The sequence below is a fragment of the Uloborus diversus genome, chromosome 5 (assembly GCF_026930045.1).
Source record: "Uloborus diversus isolate 005 chromosome 5, Udiv.v.3.1, whole genome shotgun sequence".
In the NCBI taxonomy this organism is placed as follows: domain Eukaryota; kingdom Metazoa; phylum Arthropoda; class Arachnida; order Araneae; family Uloboridae; genus Uloborus; species Uloborus diversus.
Genome location: NC_072735.1, coordinates 7,222,782 through 7,238,265, shown reverse-complemented (window position 1 = coordinate 7,238,265; position 15,484 = coordinate 7,222,782).

Below are 15,484 nucleotides of genomic sequence, written 5' to 3'. Positions count from 1 at the left end.
AAATACTATACCAATACTAATATTTTATGCTATACCAATTCATCTAGGTGACGCAATATGGTACCGAAAAAAATAAAAGTCCGTATTACGAGAATAACACCCACAGCTTATATTCAAATCTAATCGAATTTCCTCTTATCAGCTTTTTGCGTCCATGACGTCCATAATAAATTAACAACACTACTAAAATACTTAAAAAATCTTTTAAAAATATCACTTATTTGTACAAATTTTAGATTAAACACTTCATTTGCCCGAAGCAAGACAGTGACTACATATTCGCCGGTTGGTACAATTTTCTACCATTGAAAGTAAAAGAGAATTCATAACACGAAACAAAGATAAAAACAAAGTTTTAAAAGTATATCTGAATCAAATACACTGTTACAATTATGGTACAATTTTTAAACCTTTTTGAAATTACTAAAATACATGCAAAACTTGCATTTTACTTTTTGACGGAAGACGAATGCTTTTGGAGTTATGATTTATTCAAGTTTTAAGCCTACTGTTACGACCGTTTTTAACAAAGATACAGTAAACATATTTTTTTCCCTTTTTGTAATTATTTACTATGTAAAATGTACAGCTATTGGGGAGATAGCATCATGTGAGGACGAATTATAATTTTTTTCCCGGTTGGTATATTTTTGTACCAACCGGCATGAATGGGTTAAGAAACCTGTGTTATGTTTGTGGATTCAGACTGGGTATGAATTCAAGTTAAGTGGTTCAAATGTAAAATGTACATTTTTATTTTTCCATCAAAACAATGTGGCTATTGGGCATTTCTGGAATCGTAACCGTCTTAATAAATTAGAAAGAAAGGTTCGGACAATAGCCAGGAATCATTCAAATGAATTAGTAAATAAGTTGGAGGTGACATAGAACCATTCCACGAAAAGAATCCACTTTTTCATGCACGTGACATTGCATATCAGTAAAAACTCGTTAAGTCGTCACTCAAGGGATCAAACATTTTTGACCACTTATGCGGAGTGACTACTTATGTGGAGTGGGCAATTAAGGAAGAAAAAAAAAGCCTTACAAATATTAATGAATAGCAGTAGAACTCTGTGAGGAAAACAATAACTTATGCAATCAATGTCTATAAATTAATGGAAATTTAAAAAGGGGGGAAAATACTAATGATAGTTATTTTGTTTTATTTTCTCTTACTTATACATTACTTAATAACAATAACTTATTTATGTAGTTACGGTACATTAATACAATCCTTCAATGTTGACTCATGAAGTTGTCGCTTACGGAAAAGAATGATCTCTTCTAACATACATCAAGCTTTAAATTTTGTGTTGTAGTTCCTTGAACGGATGTTAAATACTGACTAACTTTCACCAGGTATTAGATTTAGTCTGTCTTGTTGGAAAGAGTTTGATTCATATTCTCGGCACTCGGCAGAGTCACAGCAAGAAGTATGCTTTGAATGACTAGAACCGAGGATCGAGATTTCAAGGAAAAATGACTATCAATGCCTTTCAACTAAGTCCGACACTATCTTCTAAGATCCGATAAGGAAAAGGAATTTTAGAAAACAATTTTTGAGTGACTAGTTAACCGGGTAAAATTAAATTTGATGACCAGTAAAGGAGAATCATTTTACATTACTATGAATGAGACCTTGTCGGGACCAAAGAAAAACGACCGCTTAAACGGAGTGACCACTTAACCGGTCGAATACTTATTGAGGTTTCATTGTATAAACAGCAATAATTTTGAAAAATGACTAACGCGATTTTGTTTTGCTTAAGAAATCTCACATTTGTTTTTGATGTTTTTATGCAACCATATTTATCCTATTACCCTTTTCATTTTTTTTAAATTTTTAGTTAGTTATGTCTGTAAAGGACAAAATGTCCGTTTTTCCGAGGAAAGCTCCCTGCGCCTTAGGTCAATGCATACAACTAAATGATCATGTGTTTGGATCATTTCCGCGTCAAATCGCCTAAATTAAAAGGTCGACCGTGCCGTCATGTGTCCACTTTTGCCCATCACATTTTTACAAATAGATATCTATGACTTAAGATTTTGTTATATTCATTAAGTTACCGCCCTATAGCCAGGGATAAGGCAGAAATACATAAAATACACCGCCAGCTCAGTCAATTCCAGCCGAGGACTGCAGTTTCATGCTTATTAGCACTCATCAGCCCGGCATAGGAGTGACTGAGCTGGAGGTGGAAAACCTCTTAAGGAAGCCTAGAGTGCCAAATAAACTGGAAGCTAATACAGAATTAGCACTGACCAGACGAGTGATCGAAACAATGTTTCGGTTCAACTCGAATATTGAAGACAAGGCAGGTATATTCATTAAGTTACCGCCCTACAGATACCGCCCTATAGTTACCGCCCTATTATTAGGTAACCGTCCTATAGTCTATAGGGCGGTAACTTAATGACTATACCTGTCTTGCCTTCAATATTCGAGTTAAACCGAACCATTGTTTCGGTCATTCGTCTGGTCAAAGCTAATTCTGTACAATGTGGCTATTGGGCATTTCTGGAATCGTAACCGTCTTAATAAATTAGAAAGAAAGGTTCGGACAATAGCCAGGAATCATTCAAATGAATTAGTAAATAAGTTGGAGGTGACATAGAACCATTCCGCGAAAAGAATCCACTTTTTCATGCACGTGACATTGCATATCAGTAAAAACTCGTTAAGTCGTCACTCAAGGGATCAAACATTTTTGACCACTTATGCGGAGTGACTACTTATGTGGAGTGGGCAATTAAGGAAGAAAAAAAAAGCCTTTCAAATATTAATGAATAGCAGTAGAACTCTGTGAGAAAAATACAGAATTAGCTTTGACCAGACGAATGACCGAAACAATGGTTCGGTTTAACTCGAATATTGATGTCAAGACAGGTATATTCATTAAGTTACCGCCCTATAGACAATAGGACGGTTACCTAATAATAGGGCGGTAACTATAGGGCGGTATCTGTAGGGCGGTAACTTAATGAATATACCTGCCTTGTCTTCAATATTCGAGTTGAACCGAAACATTGTTTCGGTCACTCGTCTGGTCAGTGCTAATTCTGTATTAGCTACCAATTTGTTTGGCACTCTAGGCTTACGAAGTTTTCCACCTCCAGCTCAGTCACTCCTATGACGGGCTGATGAGTGCTAATAAGCACGAAACTGCAGTCCTCGGCTGGAATTGACTGAGCTGGCGGTGTATTTCATGTATAAGATTTTGTTCTTTTAGATTTTTCGAACGAATTTTTTCAAAAACTCAATTTTTGACCATTTTTTGGAGTCACCGTTTTGGTATAAATTTAGAAAAATCTGTCTAATTCCTTTATTTTTCAACCAATCAAGCTGAATTTGGTATCCATTTTAAGCTAATACTTTTCGCTTTCAGTGTGAACAGCAGAAAATATTCTTTGAATAGTTAGGTGTTGCCGCTCCTTATCTAAAGTCATATTTTATACTTTTGAAATAGGGCGATTTAATAAGTCATATCTCTGGAGTACCAACGATGATCTGCATCAATTTTTCTGTAGCATATTTAAATCAGTCTCTTGATCTGTAGAAAAACTTGTTTGGATTACGTAACACTACTTTTGCTGATTTAGGTATATTTTAAAATTTCTTTGAAACTTATTTGAATCGATTATTTCAGAAAGGGCTTAAGTCCAACTAATGCAACTTTTCAGGAATCAATAAAAAGTGATTATTTCATTCAGAAATGAACTAAATTCTACGAAATTTTTTCTGACTAATCTAGCCACAAGTAGAATCACTTTCTCACCTTAAATTACGTTTCATTTTGCCACTAAAATTATTATTATTATTATTTTTAATTTGGACTTATGCCCTTTCTGCAATAAATATCCTGCAAGACTAGTTTAGAGTGATGAAAATGTAAATCAAGTGAAACAGATTTGTTTCAAACTGATTTATGACACTAAAAAAATATAACAAAGTGACAAAAATAATTACTGAAGTCCATATTCATAAATTCATTATCTTAAGAACATACATTGTGTATTTTCCTCTTTCTCTCGTCTTGTTTAAGTAAAGTAATAAAGTCTGGTGTAAAAAATAAAAATAAAAAATACTAAAACTAACAATCTGATATAAAAACAACAGTTTTACGTGTGTTTAAAACTATATTCATATTCATATTCATCTAATACATCCTCCGAGGAAATCTTTTTTTTTTTTTTTTTTGTCCTTCTCTTGTCTAGTTTTGTGTACCAAGTTCGTTTTAGTATGACTATGTTGAAAATTGCACTGAATAATCAGCATGATATTTGTTATTTCTTCTAACAATATGAAAAATTTCCCTTTTTACTCAATTTTGGTAAAGGTAGTTCAGCCGACAACCGTTACTTTGCAATGTGCTCTTGAAAACCGTTTGTAAAATAGCTAGCCAGAAACCGCTCCTTTGATGTTCTATTGAATACTTAAACATCATGAAGGTTGATAGTTGAAAACATGTGTCGCCCAGTAGAATCTTTCTTCCAAAATCTCAATTTAAGAGATAAGTCCTCTTAAAAAAGAAGGGCACCTGTTTTAGCAGTTACAAATTTCGATGTTTGCAACAGATTTGACGGTGAATATTGATGTAATTTTAGGATTTCACTTATAAGAGATTGTCTTTTACATGGTTATAATTTGTCACATCTGTTTAACATTCTTTTTACTGTCCCAAAATCCCGGCCGCAAAGGAAAAACAAATGTCCAATCAGAGGAACGTCATCAGCAATCTTGTTAAATTTCTTCAGTGTTATTTCTACAAAAAGTCTTCTGCAGTGTTGTTCCTATTTTGACCAGCGTATATCTCACTGAAAGCATAAAGTTTTTTTGGAGTTCCTATAGTGATGGTTATAAAACTCCTGAGAAATTAGCGAATTTCATTCCCATTCCGTGATTTCAAATCCCCCCTAATCCCCCGAACTGACGAATCTACCATTACCGAAATTATGCTAGATCAGCCGTTCGCGAACTCCTGGGGGTTCGTGAGGGAGATAAAGGTGGTTCGCAAAAAAATTATTATAATGACGGAATTTTAGGATACTTGTTTGTTGTAAAGTCTTGAGGTCAAGCGGTTTTTTGTTCAACATTTATTCAGTTGTCTCTCAAACATTCGATACATTCTGCACGAAAATGTTAGCACATGGGCTGACATATTTTACTTTCCAAGAATTAAGTCTGTCATTACGAGGCGCGTGTTTTTCCGCTTTCATTGAGAATGATGGAATTGAAGCCAGGTGATTTGGTTTCTCTTTAGCTTTTGACCAAAAAATTCAGTTAAAATTGATGGAAACATTACATAGTGCATGTCCGAGCATATGAAATATCTTTAGTTAATTTTTTATGTTTAGCTAACTTATCATTTTAGTGCGGCGAACACTACTCTTGTCGTATGCGAAAATGCGCGAAGTGCGATTGTAATAAGTAAACTTAAAATTATTTTTAAAACGTTTTTATGTGAAGAAGAATTTTCAACATTTTTAGAGATAAATACAGATGCAACTTAAATACTGAACTTAATGCACGACTAAAACTCAGACAATTGAGCTAAACTTTGAACTTAGCTTCTTTGTTACCCAAATATCACATTTTAAGAGTTTTTTCAAAGTACTGAAGCTTTAATTGGGTTTCTTTTTTGTGGAATTTTGCCTTTTTTTTTTGAAGAGCTATCATTTTAGTTTGTAGTTATGTTTGTACCTCTATATTTTGCCGTCATGTGTTTGTTATTGTTATGAAATGATGAGCAACATCAAACTGAAAAAAAAAAACCTGCCGAATTTTATAGTGTGTATTATCTTTTTTTACCTATTACTTACTAAACAAGGGGTTCGCCAACCTCTTCTGGATTTTGGAAGGGGTTAGCCTGGGAAAAAAGGTTGGGAACCGCTGTGCCAGATCAAAGAAGTTATTTATATTTACTTCATTACGCAAACAATTCTAGTTGTTCTATGATCTTGCAATTGCGTCTTACTATTTCTCCCTTCGCGTTTAATGCAGAAAGGTCGTAAGTCCGGTACTTATGCCCTTTCTGCACAAAAACAAAAATGTGACCCCAAAATAAAGTGCTTTGTTGTACAAGGATTGACTTCCCTGCTTTACCTGTCGATGTCTCTACATACAAATATGGAAAACCAAAGTTAACTCAATTTTGAAAAAAAAAATGTGACGTATGCCCTTTCTGCAATAATCGATTCATCTTCTTTACTAATAATAAAGCTGAAAGTCTCTCTGTCCGGAGGATATCTGGATGTCTGGATGTCTGTAGGATGTCTGTGACGCGCATAGCGCCTAGACCGTTCGGCCGAATTTCATGAAATTTATCACAAAGTTACTTTGTAGCATGGGAGTGTGCACCTCGAAGCGATTTTTCGAAAATTCGATGTGGTTCTTTTTCTATTCCAATTTTAGGAAAAAAAAATATCATAAGAAGGACGAGTAAATTACGAAATTATCATAACGTGGAACCGTAACATGGGCACAAGCCAATTGGCGAGATACGAAATTATCATAACGTGGAACCGTAAGAGGGGTACAAGCCAACTGGCGAGAAAATTCACCATACATTATTTGTAAATATACAGGCGAACCAAAAGACCTTTTGATTTTTCTATTACGGGCAAAGCCGTGCGGGTATCACTAGTTTAAAATATAATAAACACTTTGATTTTCTCATATTTTGATACAAAGAAAATGTGTTCCATCTTCCATTTTTCTAAAGAGATCAAACAAAAGATATTAAAGGAAATTTGTAAGTTGTTCTGCAATAAACAAAAAAAAAAAGGTGAGATAACTTTTAATAGCATTAAGAAATACGTAAGAAAAAGTGTAACTTTTTAAAATAAAAACAGTCCGCACAATCGTGCCTTTTATTTAACGTTTTATAATCGACGAAAGCTATGTGTCGATTCAATTTCAAAGCGCAAAAAGAATGATGTGTACAATGTTTGTATAATGTGTGTACAACAGTATTTTTTGCATTAACGCAACGTAAACAATTGCTTGTACTCGTACCAAGTACAAAATTTACGTACTTCTTACAGAAAAGAAATTTTTTTTTCAAACTTTCCTAAATGTAGTCATCATGAATTAATTTTTAATGCAGTGAGTATGAATCAGATCATTTGGGTAACGACGAAGCCATTGCAAAACTAAATTAAACCTGTGAACTTATAGTGATTTCGCCACTTTAGTTAAAAAATGACCGAATTTGTACCTGGTACTAGTACAAGCAGTTGTTCGGATTCCTTTTATTACATGCTAGTGGTACCCGCACGGCTTTGCCCGTAAAAGAAAAATTAAAAGGTCTTTTGGTTCGCCTGTATATTTACAAATAATGTATGGCGAATTTTCTCGCCAATTGGCTTGCACCCATGTTACAGTTCCACGTTATGATAATTTTGCATCTCGCCCATTGGCTTATGCCCATGTTACGGTTCCACGTTATGATAATTTCGTAATTTACTCGTCCATCTTATGATATTTTTGTCCTTAAAATTGGAATAGAAAAAGAACCACATCGAATTTTCGAAAAATCGCTTCGAGGTGCACACCGCCATGCTACAGACTAAATTTGTGCCAAATTTCATGAAAATAGGCCGAACGGTCTAGGCGCTATACGCGTCACAGAGATCCAGACATCCAGACATTCTACAGACATCCTCCGGACAGAGATACTTTCAGCTTTATTATTAGTAAAGAAGCAACACAGTTTTCAGGCCATATTACACATTGTTCTTCTAACACTCCGAAAGTGAATAGACAAATAGCTTTAGTCGATTATAATATCTCAAATGAAAAGGATGCTTATGTGCAATGAATTTATTTTTAAAAAGTTCTTTACATCTTAATTCAATTTAAAATCATCTCACACTTTTTTCTTTATTGCAGAACAACTAACAAAATTTTCTTCAATACCTTCTGTTTGATCTCTTTAAAAAGATGACAATTGGAATACATTTCCTTTGTATCAAAAGATGTGAAAATCAGAATTTCTATCAATAATTTTTAAAGAAGTAAAAAAAAAAAAAATACTTCAATCAGCAAAAGTAATCTTCATCAGATATATCTTGAGTTGCGCTATATGAATATTGTAAGAATGGAGGATTATTGCCAGATGTTAAGCATTTCAAACAGGTTTATGCAATGAAAACTTTTCAATAGTTTTTTTTTTCTTTTAATGTCGAAACACATTCAAAAAATGACATTAGAAGTATTTTTTACACTATTCTTGATATTATTATTGTTAATATTTAGTATACTTTCAATCAAAAGTGTTTTTTTTTAATTATTATAATTTTTTTAAGTCTGAAACGGAGGGTTTGGCTCAATTATTTTCCAAAATGATCAGTTTTTTAACGATTAACTATTGATAAAATTCAATTTTTATATTTGACAGTTTACTATTAATTGTTGTGAAACGTTTTTGGGCTTTTTTATGTTTAAAAGGGCTTTAAAGTAATCGAAAACTTGTGTTTTCTGCAAAACAAACTTTATTTTTTTATTTCAAAAAAAAAAAAAAAAAAACCTTCTACTTTTTTCTACATTGCAAGAGACTGATTTAAATATGCTTAAAAAAAATTAGATGCCGTTGGTACTCCAGAGATATGTCTTATGTGATCTACGAATTGAAAAATCATAAAAATTGATTTTAGATAAGGAGTGGCTAAACTCAACTACTCAAAAAGTGTTAGCTTAAAATTGATGCCGATTTCAGCTTGATTGGTTGAAAAAATAAAGAAATTAGAGAGACTTTTTCTAAATTCAAGCCAATACAATGTCCAAAAAATGATCAAAAATCGAATTTTTGAAAAAAAATCTAAAAAGTGTGATTTTTAATGAAAAATTCTACACACATTAATTAAATCTAATCTCATAGATGTATATAATACGTAAAAAAAATAAAAATAAAAAAATAATAGACAGAATCGGAGACATGACGGCACATAGCATTAGGCAATGTGACGTGAAATAACCCGTATTCATAACTGTTCGGTATTGGTTACCCAGGTTAAAGAACTGTTTTATTCTGAACTGTAACCAATACCACCAAATAGGTTTGGCAGTTTAATAATCAATATTATGTATTAGGCCAACGGTTTTTCCAACAAATCGATATTGACTTAATTTTTAATAGGTAAATTCAGATGTAACTTAAAGAGTGTTTCAGAATATTCCAAAACAGTTATGGAGTACGGGAGTATGAAAAATAGGGAATATAACGGAGTAGATTCGTAAATTTAGTATTAGACTGGTTGATTAAAAATATATTATTGGCGCACAATTTTTCTAAGATATGTTTGGAATGGAAAGCTAATGGAATGGGCCAGTTTTTGGTAGATTTGCCCGATTGTAGCTCTAACGGTTGTTTTTGAAAATGTCGATTAAAAATGTTGGCACCATTTTAATTCTGAGTGTGTCCAATATTTCAAAGCTTGTAGCTCTCGGTAAAATGCGACTATCTTAATGCGAAAGGTATCATTTTGTAGGATTTAGTCTGCTCTTTCCAAATATGTACCTATTTTACTTGTATGTCCTACAAGAATTTCAGAAATCGGCCGTTTTCCCAGAATTTTGTTTTTTTACTCATTTTCCTTAAATTTAACAAAACTCGGTTAAGGATTGGACACGATAATGGGTGGTTCTATGCTCCGCTTGGGCTCATCTATCACCCCCTTTCGTATGGCAGATTCGATCGAACTCACCCTGTATAGTGCTTTTGAACACTTCGAAAAGTCTGTTAGTTGAAGTTAATATAACTGGCACAATACTTCAACAGAGTTACAAGCAGCTAAATATATTGCCGTGGGAAAGGAAATCGCAGTATCTGCAGTTTTTTCATTTATCTTTCTGTTTCTTGCATTTTGTCATTTATTGTACTTAAGCTATATTGTATAAGTTTCCTCATTTAGTTTCCGTTGAAAATAAAACACAAAAAAAAAAAAAAAAACGTACTCCAATGTTTCCCTAATTTCAGTATGGAATTTTCAAAAAAGGCGTTTCTTCAAACATCTTAAAAACTCATTACTGCGCTTTACCTTCCCACGGCAATAGGGGACAGTGTTGCACCTTGGGACACTTTTCATATTTTGATTTTTAACGTCAATTATTTAAATAAAATTTTAAATCTAAAAGTCACATTGAAATACCTCAAAATATTTCTATGCAACATATTTTTTTTTGAGCAATCACGATTGCTTATTGTTCTTATTTGACTGTTTTTGGCGTGCTATCATTTTATTTTCCCTCCAGCACCCTCTGCAGCATCACCGTCGACCGGCTCCTCACGATGCTGCTCCTATAGCAAAAGCCATCTCCAGGTTGCGTCAATATCCTACACTTTCACGCATACATACACGCACGTACAAACAAACACATACACACACATACATACACTTACACACATACACAAACACATACACACACAAACACACACTTACACACATACACAAACACATACACACACAAACACATACACACGCATACATACAGACGCCTACACATACACACATACAAACACATACACACACATACACACAACTACCTACATATTCATGCCTACACACAGACACAAACACATATGCCTACACACACATACACATATTCCACCCCCACGCACACAAACACTCATACACACAACTACCAACACTCATGCCTGCACACAGACACAAACACACATGCCTACACACAAACATACCCCCTACACACAGACATACCCCCTACCCACAAACACACATACCCCCACACACAAACATCCCCCCCACACACAAACACACACGCCTACATACTCACACACTAGTGATTGCGAAAAACATAATTTGAATTCAAGAGGTCCAAATTCAAATTATTTTTTTTTTTCATTTCAGACAGCTTGAAAATAAAATATTGCCAGTCAATTAAAATAAGAGTTCCAAGCTGTCTCAAGGTACAACATCACATTATACCTTGGGACGCACCCTGTAGTACTATGGAAATGTCTTTACAATTCAGAAAACAGCCATAAACATGAAACAATTTTGCACCAAAATACGAAAAATATAAATATTTCATGATAATGAACTAAATCATAATTAATAAGTAATTAATTATGAATAATGAATTATTATGTAACATTAAATGTGTTTAAAAGACTCTATAACATTAGAATATTTTTCCATGTTCCTAAACATGTCTTAATTATTAAGAACCGTGCATATGTTGTACCTTGGAATGTGTCCTAAGGTACCAAATGTTTGGCTGTCCCAAAGTACTATCACCACGTGGTTTAGGAAAAACCAAATGGTCATTTTATATGCACAATCATTATTTTCTCATAACCAAAATATTTAAAGTACTTCTCTTTGATAACAAAATAAAGTTCAGTTAGTTAGTTTTACAAATACAAAGACAGAAAATGAAATAACAATGAAGAAAATATTTACTTTCGAGTCATGATCTTTTCTTTCTCTCCCAAAATCGTCAATTTAACTCATTTGATGCTGATTTTTACCATGGCAACATTTAGTGGTGAAGGTTACTATTAGAGATTACAAAAACATGTCTGCTAAAAATATACTCTTAGAAAGTAGTCCCAAGATACAACCCTCAGCCCTATAATAGCATGAACTATATTTGTTATTTTAACGTCTAAATCTCAATCATTTATCTAGAAATCATATAGTACGCTATACTTTAAATCACTTGTTGTTACTTTTATCGTACATATAACTCTTGTCACGAGCACTCGATAGTTTCTGAGTTGTTTGTTGGCAACACTGAGACACCTACAAAAAGGACGTTGCTGTATAGGCTCGTGGTTGTTCGAATGTTCGTCTGCCGTCGATGTTGAGTTTTGCAATGAACCTTTTTCGATCAACAGTTTGAAATATGCCATCCTTTTTACACAATTTTCAATATACATATGTTCCAGTTACTATTGAAAGTTCTAACCAGTTTACAATGTTGAACTGTCGTTATTTCGTATCGAATAGAAAATTTGCTCTCAAAAATAACCAAGCTATTTCGTTGATGAATTGAGCAACTCTTTTCCTAACTTAATTCTCCATTTTTACAAAACAAAACTATACATTGCATTTTACTAAGATTTTACCCTTTACCACTTATAACAACACGTGGCACACACTGGTATTAGTTCAACTATTTCTAAATTGTTTTATTTCATAAAGTAAAACTGGAAAGGAAAACAGTCATAACGGAAATATATTCAGGCGAAAAAATGATAAAAACTTTTCACATCTTAAAGAAGAATCTCATTTCATCTATAAATTGTATCAGGAAATGCTCGGCCTCAACTCCTAATGGGTTTTCTTTCCTCCACAGGGGCCTTATCTTTCTTTTCCTACATGAATGTCTTTTATGTTTTAAGTATGAGGGGAAAGCAATAAAACCTAATTACGACCTGCACTCCAGACTTGAATGGCATTTGGCATTTGTTCAGTGTTACTCAAATGCTGAAATCGCCCGCAGAAATAGAAAGAAATGAGCGAGGATTTGATATTTGTTTTTATTGGAGAAACAATAAAAGCTGGTAGAAAATTTTATGTTAATTTTTTTTCTCTCGGAAATATTTAATTCGAAAGCAGCTTACGTTCTTGTTTTAAAATATGTTCCGATTTTGGTGTGTGAGAAGAAATCTTTATGTGTTTTAAGAACTAAAAACTTTAAATGTATTTCATTTGTAATTCTGAGGCAATTGTGGGTGATTTTCATAATCTGGTTTCGTTTTATTGGGTTGCATTTATTTGCTTATATGTTTCCACTCGAAGGAAATTTGTATATTTCTCAACAAAGAGAGAGCGAAAATAAACATATATTTAGAATAAACGATAAAGATATTTTTCACTGTCTACTCAAATTAACACAGATATGTTTTGAAGAAAAGTCACAATTATCACAAAACCGTTACGAAATGCGTATTTCTATAACTACCACTTTTAAGAAAAGGTATATAATGTATCAAAATGCAAAAAAAAAAAAAAATCAATTTTGACCTCTTGAATTCAAATTATGTTTTTCGCAATCACGAGTGTGTGTGTATGTAGGCGTGTGTTTTTATGTGTGTGGGGGGGGGGAGTTATGTGTTTTTGTGTGTAGGGGGGGGGTATGTGTGTTTATGTCTGTGTGCAGGTATGAGTGTGTGGGTAGTTGTGTGTGTGGGGGGGAATGTGTATGTGTGTGTAGGCATGAGTGTGTGGGAAGTTGTGTGTGTATGCGTAAGTGTCTGTATGTATGCGTGTGTGTGTATGCGTATGTATGTGTGTGTTTGTGTATGTGTGTGTACGTGCGTGTATGTATGCGTGTAAGTGTAGGATATTGACGCAACCTGGAGACTGTTTTCGCTAGAGGAGCAGCATCGTGAAGCGGCCGGTCGACGGTGGTGCTGCAGAGGGTGCTGGCGGGAAAATAAAATGATAGGTCCTCAAAACAGTCAAATGAAAGCAATAAGCAATCGCGATTGCTCAAAAAAAAAAGTCTTTGAATTTAAAACAATATGTTTCAACTGCCATTCAGCAGTATTTGATTAAAGGATTAAATACAGTGAAACATGTGTATAACGATAACCTGTCTATAACAATATTTTTTGGCCCCAGCAGAATGTCAGTATGAATAGTCAAACTGTCTATAACGATAACCTGTTTATTACGATATTCTTTTTTTAGGTCCCAACAGTATCGTTGTAGACAGGTTTTACGTATATAGTCAAAATGATTAAAAAAAATGTTTTCAAAACTGTTTATCCTAATGCATAGAAAAATGGATTTATCTTAAGAAATTTTATTTTTCTTTATGCTTGCACCCGGATATGGCGTCCTTTGAGGGCACGGCTCCACTGGTTAAGAACCGCTGTCATTGTTTATTATTTATATTTTTCGTTCAGCCCGTAATTCTTTTTTTACAATGTAGCTACCGAGATCTTCCTCAGTTAAGGAAACTGAGGGCATTCGTTTTTAAATCTTTTTATATCACGGTATTTCAAAGTCAAATCACAATTTTCACGTTATAATACTAATTTATTAAATATATATTTTTTGAAAACTTAAATGAATTCAGAATTTCTACGCGCTAACTTATCAAGTGTTAAGAATAATTCTAATGTTAAATTTTAATCAACTTTCAACATAATGATCTTTATTATAGCAATACTCTTTTTTCCACTAGTTAAAAAAAGAAGTTTATTAAAAAATGAAACTAAACAATAATAATTAGCATTCAGCATGCAGCCCCTGGCATTCATTTGAATTTTGAAATCGTGAATTCAAATTATGTTTTTTGCGATCACGAACTGCAATAGATCCTTACTCGATAGGCTGTTTGTTTTTACAAATGGAATGTAATTTTAATGTTGAAGAAATTCTCACCCGTCATATTATGGCTAGTTATTTTATAGATTAGGTAATACGAGGTACATCGATGAACGAAAATGGTAAATTGTAGAACGCAGAAATAAAGATACATGGGTCAATAGGGAAGTTTTCGATTTTTCAATTTTATTTTTATATAATAGAGTAACATGTATGAACATCATAGGTGAAAAAAAAAATGCGATACGATAAGTAGTTTTTTTTTAAATTAATTTTTAAAGTTCAAGCGCTTGTGACGTCAAATGGCACAGGAAGTGACGTCATGCGCTCTTCCGCCACGGGAGAAGCCGAAGGACGTGCCGTTGACTTCGAAGGCGAAACGCAAGGCTTACCTCCTCGCATTTAACTCCTCGCGTTTCTGGAACATTAAACCTCTCATCCTCTCGAAAATATTCGAATACCGTCATTGATGTTACTTGAGGAAGATTATTAGATTGTGCTTTAACGAATCCGGCCTCCATAGTGTGTTCAAAAGGATTATTGAATTTCTAAAAAATAAAATATCAGCGCACTCAAAATGTCCATAGCGAAAACAAGGGATCTCGGCAGAAGGCTGCCCATTAGTGCCATGTGACGTAAGCTCGTGACGTTTCAGAAAAGCGCATTTTTGCGCGTGGATTTTTAAAATTCATTAAAAAGCAATCATGGTGTTTTAAAATTCGGCGATGGTGAATTTTTTAGTTTTGAGGGTCAATTAACAATGTCCAATAGTCAAAATATGAACATTTAATAGGTTTCAACTTCCCTATTTGCACTCATGCACTTATCATAAAGATTATATTTACAGCGTTAACTATTGTGGTATTTTTATTTCTTCTCATTCTTAAATGATAGGAGTAATCTGATGAACTTTTGTTATTTAAAAACATCTCTATAGGTGTTTCTTTTTGAGGGAAAAAAACCGTGATTTTGGACGCACACACACACACACACAGAAATGGGTTTTAGTGGAAAATCTGATTGAGTTATGTATTGACGATGAAAATTAGTCGCTCAAAATAAATACTAAAATCAACGATTTACTCCAGGTGTTGCTCATAAAAAAAAGTGTTCCGCCCAGAACAAAACGAGCCTACTTTCCCTTACATCAAATTCGACTTTCACTCATCTGATTAATGTT